Source organism: Pelodiscus sinensis, unplaced genomic scaffold (genome assembly GCF_049634645.1).
Source record: "Pelodiscus sinensis isolate JC-2024 unplaced genomic scaffold, ASM4963464v1 ctg98, whole genome shotgun sequence".
NCBI lineage: Eukaryota > Metazoa > Chordata > Testudines > Trionychidae > Pelodiscus > Pelodiscus sinensis.
The window spans coordinates 382,865-392,578 of NW_027465895.1; positions in this window are offsets into that span (position 1 = coordinate 382,865).

The following is a 9,714-nucleotide window of genomic DNA, read 5'->3' on the forward strand; positions in this document are numbered from 1 at the left end:
CGGGGAGCCTCCCCCTTCGCTGCCCTCGCCTGGTCAGGGTCACGGGCACAAATGACTCCCCCGCGGGTGGCTGGGGCCGGCAGTAAGTGCGGTCCACCCTGCTCGCCAGGCTGCGCCAGCTCCCCTTGCTGGACATGCTGCCCGAGTTGCCTGTTCAGGCCGAGGCCACGTGGCCAGGAGCCGATGCGCGCGCGAGGCTGAGAACTCAGGACGTCTGCACGGCCCGTGGAGCAGCTGCAGCCAAGGGCGGAGGCAGGGGTGTCTGCGGCGGCAGCTGGCGGGCAGAGTTCCCTCCCTTGGCAGGGTCCCGCCCAGGCAGGTGACAGCCCTACAGCACAACTGCCCCATAGTGTGAGCTGGGTGTGGCACGGTGACGCCACCAGGCACTGCGGTTCACACTCCCTCCACTCAGCGGGGACCCTGCTCAACATGGCCCCGAGGGAGGGCACAGTCCCTCGGTCCTGGGCAGCTGACTTGCCGAAGGAAGAGGAACAGCTCTCTGCCCTGCAGACCAAGAGGCAGGGGACTAGGCCCCAAGGTGAGCTCACCCCTCAGTAGCCATCAGGTGCCAAGCACCCTGAAGGGAACTCACCTGGCAACATCCAGCAGGAGCATTTCAGAGAGACTGGCCCTCGGCATCGGGGGGGACCTCCCTACCACACCGAGCAGGGCCCAATGCCCGGCGTGACTGGCACCCCTTGCCCAGGGGCACTGGAGTGCTTACTTGCCTTTACAGAAACTAGCAACAAGGGCTGATTCAGCAAATGTTAATTTATGTCCCAGGCCAGAGGTAGCATGAAGCAATTAGTGATAGAATGGTGATGTCGCACTAAAGATTATTTATCGTGTCACTGAGCTCACGGCTGGGTTTAAATTAGACACTGGTAGGATTTAAACATCTTTCAGGAATGCCATCCCCGCCCCCGCCCTCGCCCTGCCTCGCATCTGGCTCAGCTCAGCACTGGCCTCCCCACCACCCAGGAGCAGCAACCCAAGCCCCCGCTCGCTGCCCCACCTTCCCTCCAGCACCCCTGGAACTGGCGTAGCCAGGAGCTCCCTCCTCACCCAGCCTGGCCTGCACCCCCCCCCCCAGCATCGCCTGCTGGCAGACACTGGGGCTGGAGTAGCCAGAACCCCTCCCCCCTACAGCCAGTGCTCCTGCCACCCTGCCCCTTGCTAGCAGAGCCCCGGACTGGAGAAGCCCTACAGACGGCACTTCCCCCCTGGCCCTTCCAGGAGCATCCCAGGCCCCTTGCAGACGTGGGGAGCCGGGGCAACACAGAACCGTAGACGAGCCAGATGCACGGCAAGGGAGAACCCCCCAAACAAGTTAACTCGTGAGCGGCATGGGAGCCACGCACCCCACAAGGCCCTCGGAGCCACCAAGGGGCAGCAGCTCGCAGAGGCAGCACCACCAGCTTTAATCTCAGTCACGTGGCTGTGACGGACCGGGCCGTGTCTGGGCACAGCTTAGGGCGTCCGCTCAGGGCGAATTGCTCAAATCCGGGGCTCTTTACAGTCCCCCTGACTGGCGACCTCTCCAAACAGGCCACAAACCAGTCTCACAGAGCGCTTCAGCAGCCTGCCTGAAGCCTCCCGAGCAAAACCCCTCCGACACCCCAGCAATATCCGTGCCCCAGATGGCCCCGGGCCTATACACAGGTGGGGGGTCCTAGCACCCAATCCCACCTACCCCGAACAAGTTCTGTCCGGTTCCAAGAAACCAGCCACAGATCCCTGGTCAATTTACCCTCTGGACCTTACCACAAATCACGCTGGGCCAATCCTTTAGAATCTATATCTAAAGGTTTATTATTACAAGAAAGAAAAGCCTGAGAGTAAGGTTATTAAAGTACAGTACGTTACATGCACCGAATCTCCCAGTTCTCGATGCAGGCTCTAGCAGAGATGTTGCAGCTGCTGGTTACAAGTCCTTATTGCACATCCTGCAATCAGGATGGGTTCACAGGTCTTCCGGGCTCTTCGATCCCTGCAGTGCTGCCTCTGGGATGAAGTGCTGAGCTGAGAACAAAATGGCATCGACCACATGGCCTCTTTATACTCCTTCCTGGCCTCTTCTTGTATGCAGCAAGTCACCTGGTCAGAGGCCAATCTCTATGTTTCCTGCTGGCTGCCCTCAGGTGACAAATCCCATTCTTTGGGTGTGTCCATAGCCTATTGAGAGCCATTGTTCCACAGGGCTTTGCTACTCAGCCTGTCCATAGCCATGCTTAACCACATTCAGAGAAATATTCAGCTTCCACACAGATTACAGTTTCCTACCTACACACACAGACATTATACACTCACATAAATAGTGTACATAAGATTAACAAACAATAAGCTCCCATTCAATACCCCACATGGCTCCCCCCATATCAATTTCTGGGGCCAACACCCCCACCTAGGGGTGCAGCAGCGATCTGGCTGCTTCCCTCCAATTTGGTAATGTGACAGTGGCCACTTCGAGTCCTTCTCGGCGCCACGTCCCTTGTGCTCTGAGCTGGCCTGGAACTTCCCCAACTCTTCCCCATTTGCCTGGTCACCCAATGCAGCCCAGCCCCTGGCGCCCCCCCCGCTGCCTGGGCCCACACCCCCGACGTGCCCCAGTCTGCTCCAGGGAAGGCCTCCATTTGCAATGCCCAGCAGGGCAGCGGGACGCGAGCTGGCTAAGCCCCCCAGCGAGGGCCGGCAGCTGTTCCGTGTGGCCCCAAGGCCACGTGCACCAGCATCTGCCCTGCGGGGACACGGCCAGTGGCTCGCTCTGAGCAGCTCCTGCAGCGGGTGGGAGGCCCTCCTCTCGCAGGCCATATTGTGTCACTAGCCCTCCCACTCAGCACAGCCCTGCGCAAGACCTGACAGCCGGGCGACGGCGCCTCTGCCAATACGGGGGGGGGGCACCAGGAACACCCACGTCAGGCCCTAGAGGCTCGCGCCCACCAGCCACAGCCGGGCAGGCTCTGAGACACGGGACTTGGGGGGGGGGCAGGCCCGCATGGTGCCCCCCCCGAGGTCGGGCGCTCAGAGGATGCTTCGCACGGAAGCCGGGGACAGGGCCACACTCACTTTCCTCCTGCGTTTCCCAGGCAACGCCAGGCACTCGGCGGTGAGAACTCCCTGGCTCTGGTCCGGTAATGGAGGAAGGGGCGAGTCTCACGCAGAGCCATTGTGTGGGACCCGGGGTCAGACATCTGGAGAAACGACACCGACATCCAGCGCAGCCGTTCCAGAGTTGGCAGCTCCCACCGCGGGAGCCTCCGTGCTGCAGCTCCCTCCGTGCTCACAGCTGGGAGCGGATCCCGGCCCAGGGCCGCCCGGCAGAGCGCGGCCCCAGTGACCCGACGCACTTGGCACATACAATTCTGGACCGTTCCGCTGCTCTGGGGTGAACGGCCCCCCGTGTCGGCTCCTTCCCACCCTTCGCACAGCACCTCCACGGGCGCGCATCGGGCTCAGCTCTCCCGACTCAGGCCCCGGGCGGCGGCAGGACCTGGGCTTATCACACAACTTGCCGAGTGAAGGCAGGTGGCCTGGGAATGTGCTCTTGGTGCAGCCCCCAAACCGCTCTGGGCACCTCATGGCGCGTTGCAGAGCTTCCCGCACCTCTCTGAACGCCTCCCCATAGCCACCGGCTCTGGCCGCACCCCTCAGACGGCCCCTGGCGATTCCCCCTTCAGAGAGAACTCCAGGCATCAGCCACGGTGGTCCGGCAGGCCCACTTGGGTCAGTACCTGTGGCTCTTCCCTTGGGGCGTCTGTGGCTAGCCAGGGATCTAGACCCAAAACAGCTGCATTATTGACCTGAAGAGGAGGACTGACGAGTGCAACAAAACCCCCCGCCCCCACTCTTCACCCCTAAGCCTGCCCATTTCCTGGCTGCTCTGCAAGGCCTACGAACTCAGCCCACTCAGGCATGCGTGGGGGTCCGTCTGCCTAGGCCCCAGTCAGCTCCCTGCCTGCTCGTTGGCTTTGTTCCTAGCAGTGACAACAGGCCTTGCTACTTGGCTGGAGCTCAGGAGGTGGGTTCTGCCTAAGCAATGGCTCAGCCTCTGCCTGGTGACCCTGCTTACCAGCCCAGCTTTACCTAGCCCCGCTGTCGGTCCCCCCACTCAAACCCAACAGCCCCCAGTTACGTGGCATGGCTCGTGGCCACATGCGGTACTCCCGCCTGAGGGGAGCGGCTCCCGCCCTGCACTGGGGAGCCAGCACAGCCAGCGGGGGATTTTAGGGCAACTTTTGCGATCCTGTTCTCCTCAAAGCCCCAGGCCCTGGAGTCAGCTGACCACACAATCGCAGCAGGCTCATTTTAAAGCAGGCGACTGTTCTTCCTCATGATGGGGAGAATCTGGGGCCCGTTCCTCCAGGGGCCCAAAGGCCACGCAATACAAGACAATGCAACGGAAATCCCTGAACTGCTCACGGTCTTGCCCCAGGAAGCTCATCGTCCGAGCTAAGATGCAGCACAGCAAGGGGGAAACAAAACAGCAGGGTGAGAAAGGACAGCGTAAAGCATCGGGCAGTGTCCCTTCAAGTGGGGTGAGCCCTCTCGGGTGGTTCTGAAGCTCCCAGCCCAAGGCAGCATAGACGGGCACGTAACAGGCCCTGCCAGCCTGCTCGTAGCGAGCATGCTCATTTGGACCTGCTGCACCCAGTGCCTCCTTGTCTTAGGGACCCCCAGACCACGTAGCTCTGGCAGCACAGCCAAGGCGAGGCTCTGAGATGATATGGCTCCGGCAGCATGTCCAAGGCTCAGCTCTGTGCTGCTTTTGCTGGGGGCTTGGCTCGGAGACCACAGCATTTTCCTAGCAGGGCCGGGGCATGGCTGGGGGCTGGGCGCGGAGATGGCCTGGGTGGGAGCTCGGTGCTGAGGCGGTGCAGCTGGGTCTCGGCTGGGGGCTGGGCGCGGAGACGGCCTGGGTGGGAGCTCAGCAACGAGGCGGTGCAGCTGGGTCTCGGCTGGGGGCTGGGCGCGGAGACGGCCTGGGTGGGAGCTCGGCGCCGAGGCGGTGCAGCTGGGTCTCGGCTGGGGGCTGGGCGCGGAGACGGCCTGGGTGGGAGCTCAGCAACGAGGCGGTGCAGCTGGGTCTCGGCTGAGGACTGGGCGCGGAGACGGCCTGGGTGGGAGCTCGGTGCTGAGGCGGTGCAGCTGGGTCTCGGCTGAGGGCTGGGCGCGGAGACGGCCTGGGTGGGAGCTCGGCGCCGAGGCGGTGCAGCTGGGTCTCGGCTGGGGGCTGGCGCGGAGACGGCCTGGGTGGGAGCTCGGCGCCGAGGCGGTGCAGCTGGGTCTCGGCTGAGGACTGGGCGCGGAGACGGCCTGGGTGGGAGCTCGGCGCCGAGGCGGTGCAGCTGGGTCTCGGCTGAGGACTGGGCGCGGAGACGGCCTGGGTGGGAGCTCGGCGCCGAGGCGGTGCAGCTGGGTCTCGGCTGGGGGCTGGGCGCGGAGACGGCCTGGGTGGGAGCTCGGCGCCGAGGCGGTGCAGCTGGGTCTCGGCTGGGGGCTGGGCGCGGAGACGGCCTGGGTGGGAGCTCGGCGCCGAGGCGGTGCAGCTGGGTCTCGGCTGGGGGCTGGGCGCGGAGACGGCCTGGGTGGGAGCTCGGCGCCGAGGCGGTGCAGCTGGGTCTCGGCTGGGGGCTGGGCGCGGAGACGGCCTGGGTGGGAGCTCGGCGCCGAGGCGGTGCAGCTGGGTCTCGGCTGGGGGCTGGGCGCGGAGACGGCCTGGGTGGGAGCTCGGCGCCGAGGCGGTGCAGCTGGGTCTCGGCTGGGGGCTGGGCGCGGAGACGGCCTGGGTGGGAGCTCGGCGCCGAGGCGGTGCAGCTGGATCTCGGCTGAGGACTGGGCGCGGAGACGGCCTGGGTGGGAGCTCGGCGCCGAGGCGGTGCAGCTGGGTCTCGGCTGGGGGCTGGGCGCGGAGACGGCCTGGGTGGGAGCTCGGCGCCGAGGCGGTGCAGCTGGGTCTCGGCTGGGGGCTGGGCGCGGAGACGGCCTGGGTGGGAGCTCGGCGCCGAGGCGGTGCAGCTGGGTCTCGGCTGGGGGCTGGGCGCGGAGACGGCCTGGGTGGGAGCTCGGCGCCGAGGCGGTGCAGCTGGGTCTCGGCTGGGGGCTGGGCGCGGAGACGGCCTGGGTGGGAGCTCGGTGCCGAGGCGGTGCAGCTGGGTCTCGGCTGGGGACTGGCGCGGAGACGGCCTGGGTGGGAGCTCGGCGCCGAGGCGGTGCAGCTGGGTCTCGGCTGGGGGCTGGGCACGGAGACGGCCTGGGTGGGAGCTCGGCGCCGAGGCGGTGCAGCTGGGTCTCGGCTGGGGGCTGGGCACGGAGACGGCCTGGGTGGGAGCTCGGTGCCGAGGCGGTGCAGCTGGGTCTCGGCTGGGGACTGGCGCGGAGACGGCCTGGCTGGCCCTGTGGCTCCCTGGCCCGCCGAGGGCTGCACTGGGGAAGCGAAGCGCTTACACAGTCTGAGGATTAGTTAACCATTCAGGCTCCAGGTGCAGCGCTGGGGCTGACACCTCCGGGCCCAAGCAGAGCCTCTGCCCTCCCCTCCCTGGTCTTGGAAGCTTTTTCCGTTTCACCCAGGCCCAGGGTGGAGGTTTTTGGTTTGTCGCCTCCTTTCTGAGGAGCAGGGACACTGAAGGCCAGGCCCAGCTGTCGGATGCCAGAAGGGTCCAGGGGGAAGAGCCGTGCAGGTGCTACCCTCTGGGAGGAACATCGGGACAACACATGCCCGGACTCCTGAGGGGGAGGAGGCCGCGTGTGCTCTCCTGCCCGAGCAGAGAACTCAATGGCTGGGGCTGTCGCCCGCAGCCCCTTCCACCAATAGCAAACTCGCTGGAGGTTGGTTTGGCAACGACCCCCTGCCCTCCAGGCACCACCTGCGACACTGGTGCAGCACCAAAGCCGGGGGTGCCACTCGCTACCGCTCGACCTGCATTCCTGCCTTAGAGAGGGGCGGAGGCGCTACGTCTTCCCCTCGGCCAGCTCCTCCAAGGCACTGCAGCTGCGGGCACCAGGCAGCATACCCAGCATGGCCCGGCCGAGGCTGCCAGCCCACAGCGAGCCAATCCTGGGCTGCTCGGTGCTCCCGACAGGGCCCCCAGGGGCAGAGAGGCAGCCAGAATTGGACCAGGTCTCATTCTTAGAAAGCAAAACGAACTTGCCTCTCTACACGGACCCTTGGAGATGCACGAGCCCCCTTCCCCCCAAGAGCCCTCAGAGGCCCCAGAAAGCCAGCCCCTCCTTTCCCCTGACATTTATCATTCGCTAAATGCCACGACAGCAGCGGCAGCTGGGGAAGGTGCCCGCAATGAACCCCAGCGCCTGTTAGCGCAGGATCCCTGCCTGGATTTATGAGGGCTCAGAGGCGCGTTTCCCCGCCAAGGCACAGGAAGCAATTAACTATTAATACAAGCATTACTGAGCTCCCCACAGGGGCATGTTTAATGCATGCGCAGGAAAGGAAAGGACACAGCTCCACCGTGGCTCTCAACTGGCGAGCCGCACAGAACACGGGACGTGGCCCCTTGCCGCCAGCCCAGCGCCAAGCTGCCCTCACGGAGGGGGCGAATGCTCCTCCTGCCAACGACCCCCACCCACCCCAGGCACATACCGGGACGTGAAAGCCAAGCAGCAGGTGTCCTCCTGCTTCTCTTCCCCGCCCAGGGACCCAGAGCGCCAGACTGTGCCTCCAGCTGCAGACGGGAAGGCAGAGCCACACTGCCACTGCTCTGCTCTGCCCAGAACCCACCCGCCAGAGCCGAGGCGTCTGCTCTGCCCCCTAGAGCAGCGGGTGTTGAACCTCCCGGGCAGCAGCTGCCTGCTCCTGGAGAAGCAGCTTTCTGAGCTCTTTGTTCCGGCCAGGGATCTGGGGATTTTCATTCCTCCTCCCAGGAACAGCTGCCAGGCTCCGGAAGGTGCCAGCCAGGGACTCCAAAGGCCCTTCCATCGGGACAGCGACTCCAGCGACGAGGTAGCTGGACTGCCCCAGCAGAGTCAGGCCAGTGCCCGGGGGGGACAGCCATCTGCGAATGGGGGTCAGAGCCGCCATAGAACCACCCTGAAGGGGGTCATGGGGATTGACCAGCTGGTGCAGGAGGCTGGGGGACTGCCATTCTCACATCTGAAGGCAGCAGTCTGGAAGCTTTCAGCAGCTGCAGGAGATACCTGGAGGTGGGTCTGATCTCCCCCCTCCAGGGCCTGCCTGTCCCTACCTTGCCCAGCAGACTAGCAGGGGAGCCCAGTCAATGGTAGGCACTCCCAGCCCTGCCCCTCTGCTGCCAGTAGCTAGATCCCAGAGCAAGGTCTGATGTCACACCCTGCGGCACGCTCTTCATGGCTAGGGCTGCCAGATGGTTTCAACAAAAACACTGGCCATGCTCGCCGTGACATCACAATCGACATTACAGCTGATTGAGAAAATACTGGCCATGCTCGCCGTGACATCACAATCGACATTACAGCTGATTGAGAAAACACTGGCCATGCTCGCCGTGACATCACAATCGACATTACAGCTGATTGAGAAAATACTGGCCATGTCTATTTTATCAGCTCTAGTTCCTGTTTGTTTCCCGGACAGAAAGCTCAAATACTGGACTGTCTGGTTCAAAACTGGACGCCTGGCAGCCCTATTCATGGCCCGAATTCGGTGGGGCTCGACAGGGCATGCAGGACAACAGGCCTGTGGACTATGGTGGCTGGTGCCACCTGCTGTCCATTTCTGAGAACAGGCTGGCAGGGAAGAGCAGGCCTAGCCTGACCCCCCCGCTTTTCCCTGGCATGGGGAGCTAAGGCAGCTACATGCCAGCTGTGACATAGTGGGGGGGGGGAACTTGCTGGTTTCTATGGGTCTGTGGTAACCCCACTGGCTGCCGCCGGTACCACAGCCCAGAAGGACAGGGATGGGTCATTATGCAAAGGGATCTCTCAACCGGTCAGACCAGCTACCCCCATGGAGAGGAATAAAGGAAGGTGGATGCTGCCCTGGCTGGGGGGCAGGGCTGGAAGTTAGTTAGTTAGTTTCTGTCTGGGAGCATGGAGGAAGCAGCCTCAGCAACAGGCTGGGGGGTTTAGAAGCCGAGACCCCCCCCATATCAAGGGGGGCTGAGGCATCCTAGGCCTGCCCTGTAACCTGATGACATCTGTGCTGTGCTGTATTCTGGAGAAGCAATAAACCACCTCTATTCTACTGGCTGACAGAGTCTGTTCATGCCATTTTGGGGGTGCAGGAGACACGGGACCCCCAACGCACCGTCACACTGGTGTCAAGAGTGGGATGCACTGCACCCCGTGAATGGAGCTTCCAGCGGCGAGCAACAAGGCGCAGTAGAAGCAAGAGCCCTGGAGCCAGGCGTGCTGGAAACAGAGCGAAGCGGTTCCTGGGAATCGTGGGGCGCTGCAGCACTAGACTGGTGAGTCTGCACCGAGGGGCCCAGCGGGCAGATGGCCTACGCCCGACTCTTGAAGGCAGAGCTGGTGGAGCTGTGCAGAGAGAGGGGCTTGCCTGTGCGGAAAGCAGCCAAGGCCCAGCTGATTGCTCAGCTAGAAGAGAATGACCAGCCACAGGGCCAGGATCTTGTCCCCAGGGGGAGCAGCCAGACCCCTCCTGAGAGTGTGTCAGGCTCAGAGAGGGGAAGGAGCGCTGGAACTCACCGGAGAGACGGGACAGCTTCCCCCAGGAGGTCTACAAGCTGTAGCCCATCTAGGGCAGGGGCCAGCCCAGCAGAG